This window comes from Macrobrachium rosenbergii, chromosome 30 (assembly GCF_040412425.1).
Source record: "Macrobrachium rosenbergii isolate ZJJX-2024 chromosome 30, ASM4041242v1, whole genome shotgun sequence".
In the NCBI taxonomy this organism is placed as follows: domain Eukaryota; kingdom Metazoa; phylum Arthropoda; class Malacostraca; order Decapoda; family Palaemonidae; genus Macrobrachium; species Macrobrachium rosenbergii.
The window spans coordinates 34399492-34411290 of NC_089770.1; positions in this window are offsets into that span (position 1 = coordinate 34399492).

An 11799-nucleotide genomic window follows, 5' to 3' on the forward strand; every position below is an offset into this window, starting at 1 on the left:
TACTCGGGATCAATAATAGCAGAGGAGGTAGGTACTGAGAAACCAGTGAGACAGAGAGTGAAAGAAGCATGGCGAAAATAGAGGGAAGTAACTGGAGTTGTTTTAGACAAGAAAATGCCATTAAGGCTTAAACCGAAGATTTATAAGACAGTTATCATGCCCGTACTATTATATGGGCCAGAAACCTGGGCACTTCAGAGGAAAGAGGAGGGACTGTTGGAAAGAACCGAGATGAGGCTGGTGAGATGGATTGCTGGAATATCACCACTGGAAAGGAGGGAGAGTCAAGATATAAGAAGAATGTGTGGTATATGTAATGTAAAGGAAAAGCCTAGGGAAGCTTGTTTGAGATACTATGGCCATGTAATAAGAAGAGAGGAGGTGGAACCAATCAAGAGAGCTAAGAACATGCCAGTGATGGGGGGGGGGGAGGAGTGTGGGGCGTCAGCAGATCAGATGGATAGAAATGGTTAAGTATATCTTAGTTTAACCAGACCACTGAGCTGATGAACAGCGCACCTAGAGAGGGCTGGCCCGAAGGATTAGATTTATTTTACGTGGCTAAGAACCAACTGGTCACCTAGCAATGGGACCTACAGCTTACTGAGGAATCAGAACCACATTATGACGAGAAATGAATTTCTATCACCAGAAATAAATTTCTCTAATTCCTCATTAACCGGTCAGAGAGTCGAATGCTGGGACAACAGCGTGCTAGCCGAGAGCTCTACCCACCCTTCCAATGAAGAACTGGATAGATGTGGTGAGGAGGGATATGGTGAGGTGTGACGGGGGGAAGAAGACGCAAGGAATAGAAATAGAAGGAGAAAGCTGACTCGAGCGACCGACCCTGCTATACACTGGGACTAATAAGGTCGAAAGAAGAGGAAGAAAAAGAAGGAGATAGTCATACTGAAAACAGGTTAAGTCAGTATATACCAACACATTAAGAATTCTAAATATCTATATAATAAACACAGATGTAAAACGTTTTTTCTAGTATGTATCAAATGTTACAGTCTCGCTGTATATACGGCAAAGATGGACATAAAGTAATTATTCCCAGGTTGTCGATAATCTAAGAAAAGTCGAAATATGTTGCAGAGAGAATAGAGAGATGCTGTATATCAGTTGAATTTTCCCAGAGCCTGAATCCTCTCTCTGCTACGGTGTTATACAACGGAAGCTACAGAGATAATAAGAAAAGTCAAGCATTTTCGCTTTCCATATATTTCATACTTTATAATGTACTATTAGTGCAGCAGATTGCTGTAAAAATCGTTCAGATAGTGAAACAAGCATGAAATTTGGCACAAACATTCCTAAGACTACGCTCTCTTAGAAAAGGGCGCTGGCCACCTGAAAATCCAAGATGGCGGCTATTTTTTCAAAATGGCCGCCATCTATGTTGAGATTCACTGGTTTGGGAGCATCTATTGGATGGAATATGCCAGTTTTTTTAAACCTCGACTTTTAGGTTATAAAAATGTTCCATACCACACATTTTATTGAAAACCCTTACTAAATGAATTGTAACCAAGATGGCGTACAAAATGGTTGCCATAAAAGTTTTTTCTATCCACAGCGCTAGCAGACACGCAGAGACCAACTGTTTTTTATTTAATGGTATATTCATGTGATCAGACAGTTTAACTAATATGCTATTTTCAACTGAAATAGTAATGGTATGGTCACATACAACATTGTGTCTAAGACTGTAACCATAAAAAAGAAAAGAAGAGAAATACGGACTAAGCGCAACCAATCTATGTATAGGTCTCTCAACCTACACCTTTGAAAAATTTGAGGATAAGAAGGTAGGCATAGCATGACACGTTGGATGCTCAAGCTAGATTATCTACTGAAGAGAGGGCAATATTTATCTAGACTTCACATTTGCAAGTGCACAGAGCTGTGCAGGAAGACCCAGCTTGTAGCACTTGCACCTTTCCCGACAGCCTGCTTTGCATCCACATTTGGTAAGCTGTTGGCAACTCTTGGCTAAGGGCGAGTTGGTTGTCAGAGGACTTGCCATGCTTCACCAGACTTTGCCATCCCCACTCAGCAGGGTTCTCTGGCTGTGGCTGACACTGGGTGGCCTGCCCCCACACACAACCAGCCTGGTACGCAGCACTCTTGGTGTGTTGGAGGAGAGCTCCTGGTTGGTGGAATGGCCTCATATGCCCTTTGTTTTCTGGCAAACATATCAAGTCTAGCCTCATCCACAGTGCCAGCAGTGCTGGATCTTTCATACATAAGTATGACAAACCTCTCCAGGACCTTCAGGTCACTCTCTTCCACTCTGCATCATCTATTTCCTGGGTGACTATGACCTTGTCTAGCCACTGATACTCCAGTGCAAGCTGTGGCCCCAAGATATCTGTGGGTGGCTTTGGTATTGCAGTGTTTGGTGGCACAGGGTTCTTTGTTTGAAAGGAAGCTGGTGAGATGTTTGTGAATGTGTCCAGCAATTCAGGCACCGACCTCACTGTCTCAGGTGCAAACTTTAGTTGCTGTCTTTCCTGTCCAGTGTTCTCCTTGGTGGGGTGCTGAAATATGGAGATGCTAGTTCCATGGAAGGAGGTAGTGGCAGTAGTTGCAGATGGGTTGTGGTCGATGTTGTCCATCACTGCAGTGGTGAACAACCCTTTTCTGCAGTACTGGGGACAGACCACCCTCCTCCACATATTTGCTAACTGTGGCATCTCCTAACTGTGCAGAGACCTCCAGTACTCTGTCATAAGAGATACTGAGGCCATACTGATGTAGCATTTCAACCAGGTTTCTCTTCCTGGTTTTGGCATAGACTGAGAGTCCCATGTAGACTGGGAATGGTGTTTCTCTGTCTTTGGAGTGTCTATGAGTTGTTGCTCCCTCTTTGTATCAGGAGTAGCAGTTGAACTGCATGAGCTGTGCAATGGCCTGGTCTGACTTTGATGCTCCAAATCGTAACTGTGACTTGATGTCAGCCCCATGCTCAACCATCCCTACAAACTGGAGCAGGAGAGGAGGCACAGAATTTCGTACACAAGCCTCAGAAAATGTGCCATCAAACCGTGACTGATGATCAAGTATAGACTTTCTGAGAATATTTGCTGCTTTAGCAATGATAACTGCCTCTGAAAGATCAGATGATTGAGCAAGTGCTTTTCCCACATCCTTTTGAAATGCAAGTAATACATCTCTGCCAGATTTATGAGCCTCAAGTTCTGGAATTTCTGCCAGAAGTTTGTCTTCGAGTCTCGTGGAATTTACACTTGGTGACTCTACACCTAATTGTTCCAGACGTTGTTGGTAGAGGTGGCAAATATCTGCCAGCCGAAATGTGACTGGATCATCTGAACAAAGGTTGTTTTCAACAATGTATGTCATCAGTTCTGACAGAACTAGTGGATACACATCTGATTCTGACTCAGTGCTACCTTGGTCTTTCTCAAGGCTCCTCAGGTAGGACCTTTTCTGTTGTAGAGGGCACAAAGACAGGCATGGTGATACTTAAACTCCTGTGCAATGACATCCCCACCAGTCAACTTAGCAAGGAGCTTGTCATCACTAAGTATCTCTGCACATTCACGCAATTTCAAGTCAAGGCCCTTAGTACTAGCCTGTCTGAGATCAGATGCAGGTGCCACTTTCTCACAGAAAATGCAAACTTCATTGTCATGACTGGTTCGGCGCAGTTTTGCACGACTAGTCTCAGTGTTGCTGGTCTGGTCATTGGATTGTCGCTTTCTTGCACGGTCCAGTTTAGTGTTGTTAAACAACAAGCGACAGTTCACATGGTATTTTGCTGCATTTTTCCTGAGAGTGGCCTCTATGCCATCACCTTCATCCAACCTTGCTGGATCCATTATCAGTGGCATTTCATTAATTTCACTGAACATGGGAATGTTCCTTGCCAGCATTGTGTACCCATCATGGTCTAGGACATGATGACTTGGAGGTGATGTCAAGTGCTCACCTCTTTTGTCCTTCTGACAAAGACAACACAAACTCCAGTTTGTTTTCTACTGCTCAATATTGGATTGGCATCACATTCTGCCATGATTTCACTTTTGATTAAGGCCGAGGGTTATCCTTTTACCACCTTAAACAAAGCACACATTCCTGTATGGGATTCAACTAGGTTGGTCTCCCTACACCTAGCCCGATCATTCATCCAGTGCCATTTAAGTCCCGTGTGATCTGTACACCATCCGGGTAAGTACATGAACCATCATGTACAGCCCCATACCCTTGGCTCGGCTCTCCCCGCTGGCACATCCTGTCTATTCAGGTGCGGCTATCTAACTATAGCTGGTCTGGGGCTGTTAGAAAGCATTTGGGACACTAAACTAAACTATACTACAACTACTAGTCTAAGACTACAGGATTAGTAAAGCTGGATTAGCTGGCACTGAACCCCATGCTGAGTTACACAGCAGTGATGTCACCAGTGTGCCCTGGTTGTGTGCAGACATACACTCTTTTACATTTATTAATTTTCCTTCAAAATTGATGAGTTATTCGAAAGAGATGGCCTCATTAGGATCTAAAACCACAGAAACCAAGATCCATGCTTAAAACGATAATTGTTGAACGGGCATTATTTCTCATTATAATTATTGTTTCTACCTTTTCTTGGCAGCCATATAGCCCCCATATTTAAAGGTAAACTGTACTGGGAAGCTACAGAAACATAATATTCAAGAAATAGTATGGAAGAGCTTTACCATATTGCTAGAAGCAAATACATGCCATTCTAGTGAAAAATTAGCCAAAATCTGTCGATACTGGCCGCCATCTAGGAATTTGGCCGCCATATTAAATTTTTTTGCGTGGCCAGCGCCCTTTTCTGATAGAGGAACTTTAAAGAGCACTTGTGCAAAATTTCATGCTTGTTTCACTATCTGAACGATTCTTATGAAATATGCAATTATCTGCTGCACTATATAGCATACCAACGTTTTTCACTGTGGTCTGCGACGTATTTCTTCTTGTAATAAAAATGTATTTTACTTCATACGTTATCATAATCATTTATGTTATTAAGGTACAGTTTTAAACGAGGCTTACAGATGATAAGTTAATTTAAATACCAATATTAATTTCACGACATCTGCTTATTAATACTGAGATCATTATTCTCATGTGTTGAAATCTCCCCGAAGTGTGTGTAGGTTGTTTCCTTGCAAATGAAAATTATGAAGCATTGAGTTGGAGAAAATTATAATACTTAAAAAAGAGAATCCTCATTAGTCAGCATTTACCTTGGGCTTCGATTTAAAGTATATATAAGGACAGTTATAATTTTCGTGTATGTTTAAAAGCCAAGAATAAATGTTAGTGTTACGTAATTTATTTTTTGATGAAATTTTATATCTTATTAATTTCAAGGCGAATCTGACCCCGCTTACCACAGCAGACATTGACATATTAGGCTCAGTCAAATATCTTTATAAAACGCTGCTTTCAGGCGAACTAAAGAGATACTGACGTCCTTAAGTGGAAGGTTCCTTTAGGTTTTAAACCTCGTAAATATTGGTATGTTCTGGTTACTGTATTTGAAACGTTCTCATTTATGCATTCGTTCACTTTTTTAAAGTGCATGTCTCAATGAGCTAGAATACACAATTCTCTCCTTCTGGTAAATATTCGGTTTACGAAAATGTTAAAAGAACAGAGTTATTTTCCCTCCTTGGAGACGGTGCAGTTGAAATTGCCAACCTACTCGATTCCAAAAGAAGGAATTCGCCGTCAATGTACCAATTTGTATGTAATTTCACAAGCTGAAAATAATAAATGATTGAAGTTTGTCTCTCATGCTTTTAAGGTCTCCTGATACTCGTTGTATATTTCCCCATGATCAAACGAAATCCTTACTTTTTGTTGGTATTCTTGATATTCCTAGGACATGTAGCACTCAGAATTGCCAACTTGCCAGGTTTTGGACGAAGAAAAACTAAGTGAATGTACCACTTTATGTGTTATTTAACAAGCTAAAAATAATAAATTGTGAATTTTAGTCCGTTATATTTTATGTGCCGACTGAATCGTTTGATTTTCTCAGTGACATCACATGAATGCCCACTTCTTTTTGTTGGCAGTCCTGGATCTACGTGGCGCTAAGTTAGGCAAAGGAATTTTTAGTGTGGGTGAAACTGATCTTCACTTGAGATTATAAACTTCTTTTTGACATTATATTAACTTAAAATATTGACTTGTAATTGAATCTTATTATAATTAAAAGTTACTCTAGCTATTCCAATGAATCTGAGTTTCTAGCTTACGAAAAATAAAAAATTATAACAAATATCTGTGACCCTTACTCCCCCATCAATAGATGACGTCAGATCATCTATTTTTAGCAAAAATACTTGAAATTCCATCTCTAGAGAAAGGACTAGGTAGTGGCCAAGTAGCCGCCTTATCGATACGTTAGTCTAATTTTATGAACTAGAGATGATAAATGTTATCTGATTAATCTGTCCATTCACAAAAAAATTACTGAATACGTGATTGACATGATATACCTGAATTTAATTGTTAAGTTTATCAACCATTTTATGATATACGACGATTATGATTCTATTTATAATTTGTTAATCCTATAATTAGCGTGGTAGTATAATCTAGTATGCCATGCAATTGCTCAGTCTTCTGCAATAATCATGACATTCGTCAATTGTTGCATACTTATTCAGGCATTGCATGTGCTTCTTACATTTTTTGCAAACGTATTAAAAATGATACTGATTCTGATTTTCAGTTAAGTATAAGGAAAAGATAGTAATTTGTTTTGTGTGTTTTCAGAAAATATTAATATAATCCCTGTTAAACAACAAATCTGAGTATTTATACTAAATTCTATTCAAAGTATTATCTGATCTCCTGAACACAAAACAATATTTGTCATTTGGTGTTTTCCAGTTATGATGACAATGTTGGTATGTGAACTCAGCTGATTGAATAGCTGAAAATATCTGTAATTACGTTCATAAAATGCAAAACTCTTTATTAAAATAATTCATTTGTCGTGCAGAATTTAAATAGAGAGAGAGAGAGAGAGAGAGAGAGAGAGAGAGAGAGAGAGAGAGAGAGAGAGAGAGGAGGTTGGGGTTTAGCATTTGGGATACATATTTAAGGTCATAAAGTTTTATGCTTATAGTGTTAGTGGAATAAAACGGATATAAGATCATCCTATATTCTTAGGATTTCATGAACTTGCTTTCATGGAATTACTGAAAACAACTCTGAAATGTTAGGAACTAATTCTTCATATTCTCTTTCAGTACTCTACTTCATTTCAACCTCATTTTGATCAAGGTATGGAAGGATGTTCGCAACACGCATCCAAGGAGAGTCAGAGTCTCTCTGGAGTGCCTGAACTTAGCATGGGAATGTGATTTTGGAGGAAAATAAAAGTTTTCCGGGTGGCCATTATGTGAAAGAATGCAGAACCTCTCTTTGTTTTGATGAAAGTCTCAGCATCAATATATTACCAAGACTGCCGGGGAACCTGTTATGCATAAAAAATATGAAATCTGTCTACTGAACTTTGCAAATGTTTGAATTTCATTCCTTTTTCCCATCAACTACACAAAAGGCTATCACTTAGTCAAATATGCCTCATAACAAAATTGATATACTTCCGTACTTCATTAAGGTTCATGTTATATCACACAATAATAGACTTGTTAACTATTCTTACCGTACAATATTAATCCTATACGTCTAGATGCGGTGGGAATTTGGGCTGACACTTGTCTGTGTCTCTGACATCGTTTGTATATTCCCCTGTGCTTAGAAATGACCGTATTTAAAGTCTTAAAGATCACCAGAGACCTGCAGAAGCAATGGACAGGTCACTGCACGTGGACAACGTCCCAGAGACTGCATGAAAGTTGCGTAACGCATTAGGAGTCCTTTGCAAGCGTGTGGGTCACAACGAGGCCCAAAAGGTAATTGAGTGTGTTACTCTCTTTCCCATTCACTACAAAATAGCTTCGGGGCTTGGTGGTAACGTCCCAGGCTGCACTTTTTTTCTTCTCATTTTTTTTCGTTTCAAAACGTTTCAGTTTTAAAACGTTTTGAGTACTGCGCAGTAGAAGGGAAATAAATAGAATTCTTAAAAATAGTTGTAAAAATTCTCAGGAATTGGTATTTAGTGATCACCGTCATCTTATGAAGGAAGAAAAGTCGTCAAATACTGACTAGCCTCACAGAGAGAAAAGAAAAAAGTTTAAGTCAACATACATCAGCACTTAAAGAGCTCTACATATGTACAACATAGCGTTCATTGTTTGAGTGCATCAAATATTACGTAGCCTTGTGCATGTACAGAGATGGACATAGACTGATCATTCTAAGGTTGTAGACCAGGGGTTCCCAAAGTAGTCTATATCGGTCCATAGCAGTTGATAGGACCACTCAAGGAGTTGATAACTCGTCAGTGGGTCGAAAGAGGGACAGCAAATAGCTTGGGGCTCGATAAATGAATGGCTGACTGAGAAACGTTGTAGCATGCTCTTTGATAATTTCTATATCTATTTTTTCAGCAATATTGACTTGTATGGGAAAACTAATACACGCTTGATAATGTGTGTCCATTCTGTTGCTTTACGTAGTCTGTACACAGCCGTCAGTCAGTCCAGTGTCTGGACTGTAAATATATGAATGGGGGTAAAATATAGTTTGATTTCCAAATCATGTGTACTGCCTTTATCATTGTTAGATAACTATGACTCGTCTCGCACACATCCTGTTGGATACACCAATGATGCTTGGCTACTACTGAGGATTTGCTACTTTCCTCATTGGTCATTGTGTATCATAGAAATAGCATCTTGTAGCCAAGGAATTCAGTGGTGAACCGCATGATGCAAAAAAAGTGTGCATTAGATCCGTGAACAAAATCGAAACATAGCCACTCAACCCACGATTGTCTGCAATGCTGTGTGAAACCAGTACTCTTGCACTCTGAAGTAAGGTGGATTTCTAGGGTCGAAGCTTGCAAAAAGAATTGAAGAGTTAAAAGTGGTAAAAATGCTTCTCTATTTGGCAGACCTATATTCAAAGTTTAATGAGATACAGAAACGTCCACAGGGTAAAGATGTTACCATTATGTAAACCAGGACAATTCAACTGGGCTTCCAAGGCAAATTATGGTTGTTTTCCTTGACTCTCGCTCCGTTTGTTTCTGGACCTCTTTGTGAACCAGTGCCGCTCGCAACAGTGCACTAAGATAGTCAGTAGTTTTGTTCTCTTATGAGAATCAATCACAGCTTCTATATGATTTTTGGCAGGTTATATTTTTCGAGTTTATACACTCCATTTATTCTTTAATATCACGCTTATTAAAACATCTGATGCCTTCTGATAATAATTGCAGCATTTGTAATGCCATAATAGGCAATATCACCGTTCCTGATTACAAATTGACTTTTTTAACTGATCTACACTAACTACTAGGGTTCCCAAAGTTATTTTCGTCAACACCTCAAATAAAAATGTTTAGGATAAAAACAAAAAACAAGAGAGAATATCTATGAAAACATTCTATGGAAATTGTATTCAGTCAGTAAAAGTTTTATAAATATTTTCACACATTATATCCATGAACTTCTCTTTGTTTATAACAAATACATATTTTTACAGTAAATATATGCGTGAAAGTGCTAAAAGCATCATGAATTTGAAATAGATATGAAAAATATGATTACTGGTAGAATTGAAATCTCAATAATTTAACAAAATTAATAAACTAATTTAAAAATAATATTCTTTGGGATGATGCCAGTTCTTTATTCGAGTTTTTGAAGTTTTGTTTTATATGAATTGAAAACAGAAAACTTATTGAAAAGGCTCATTAATAATTCATATTAATTTCGAGTCATTGTTATTACGGTGTCCAGTGGCATTCTATTTATGAGCTGGATGCTATTATGGTGATCTAATAAGATCTCATAATCATTTCGTGAATTCCATATTTCAGTGGTGAAAACATAATAATACTGTATCAAGATTTGTGTTTAGGTTTAGTGGTGTGTGTGTTTAGGTTTAGTGGGTATGTATTTAGGTTTAGCAGGGGATGAGTTTAGGTTTAGTAATGGGTGTGTTTAGGTTTAGGGGGTGTGTGATTAGGTTTAGTGGGGATTTTCACTTAAGTGGGGACCTGTGTTTAGGTTTATTCATGTGTAAATGGGACAGTCACTACAGTAATATCTGCATAATTTGGACAGACACAACAGTAATACCTGGATAAAAGGGGACAGTCAGCACAGTAATACCTGGGGGGCAGTTACCACAGTAATGTCTGGATAAATTAGTCAGACACCACAGTAATACCTGGATAAAATGGACAATCAGCATAATAATCCCTGGACAAAAGGGAGAGACAGCACAGTAATATCTGGATGAATGGGACATTCAACACAGTAATACCACCTGGATAAAAAGGACAGTCAACACATTAATACATAGATAGATGGGGCAGCCACCACAGTAATATATGGATAGATGGGACGAAAGTCACTATAGTAATATCTGGATAAAATGGACAGTCACCACAGTAATGTCTGAATAAACTGGACAGTCACCACAGCAGTAATAGGGACAGTCAGCACAGTAATACCTGGATAAAAGGGACAGTCACAACAGTAATATCTGGAAAAAGTGACAGTCGGAACAGCAAAACCTGGATAAAATCAAAGTTTTACCCTGGTTAGCAAATACTGTCCAAACCTGTTCAATTCTTCAGCAAAATAGCAATTGGCATACTGGCAATCGCTCCTATGATCATAACAGCTACAATTACCAATGGCACAGCCCTCTTAATTCAAAAAGAGAACTGAAAAATCCAAATACCCAAACTTGGAAGCTATATTAAAGTCTTCCTAATCCTATCCTAAACCCTAACTGATCACCCAAACCTGTAACAAATCAGACCAATTCTGTCCGATATACTAATTACCCCCCCCCCTTGACCCCCAAAACAAAATCCTAAGTAACAAAACCTTATTCCGTAACTCTGCATTCAAAGATATTGCGTCAGACGACTACTACACATCATAATATTCTTACATAATATACAGGCATAACCTCACTTCGAAATTAGCCCATGTTACGATTCCCAAAGTCATGTGAACGCGAACCATTAACTCAAAGCAACAGATTACTGTAGCCAAATGTGAACAATGAAGTCCCTAACCACAGATGCAATCCATAAAAAAACAAAAAAATTCATACATCTATGAAACTCTTCGGCATTCTGCACATAATTTTAACTAAGTATTGCAACACCTACGAGTGAAAACTGAACTCTGACAATTAAAGATTTGCATAGCTCTAAAGACTAACATCCTCCTCAGTTAAAGAAAAAACTACTACACGTTACGCCTATTTAAAACCCATTAAAAAAACAGAGAGAGAAAAAAGGAAAAGGAGAAAAAGAAATGAACATAACTACAGCACCACCCAGGAATTAACCCATACGATTCCCATTAACCCTTCTTTTTGATTTTAGATATCTGTGTCAACCGGGGCACACCCGTGTTTTCATCCAGAACAACAAATTTATTTCCTTTCTTTGCTTCTACAACGCGGAAAGGACCTTCAAAATTAGGACCCAGCTTATAGTTCAACTGATTCCTGACATTTATCTTCACACAAACCCTGTCTCCAACAGCCACTTTAACTCTATCTGGCTGTGCATTGCTCCTATCTACCATGTCTCGCGTTTTCATCTCAAGATTCTTAGCAAGATGCGCTTATCTCTCTTTCGTGGTGCCTACAAGCGACTCGATTGTATCGTCACCTGTT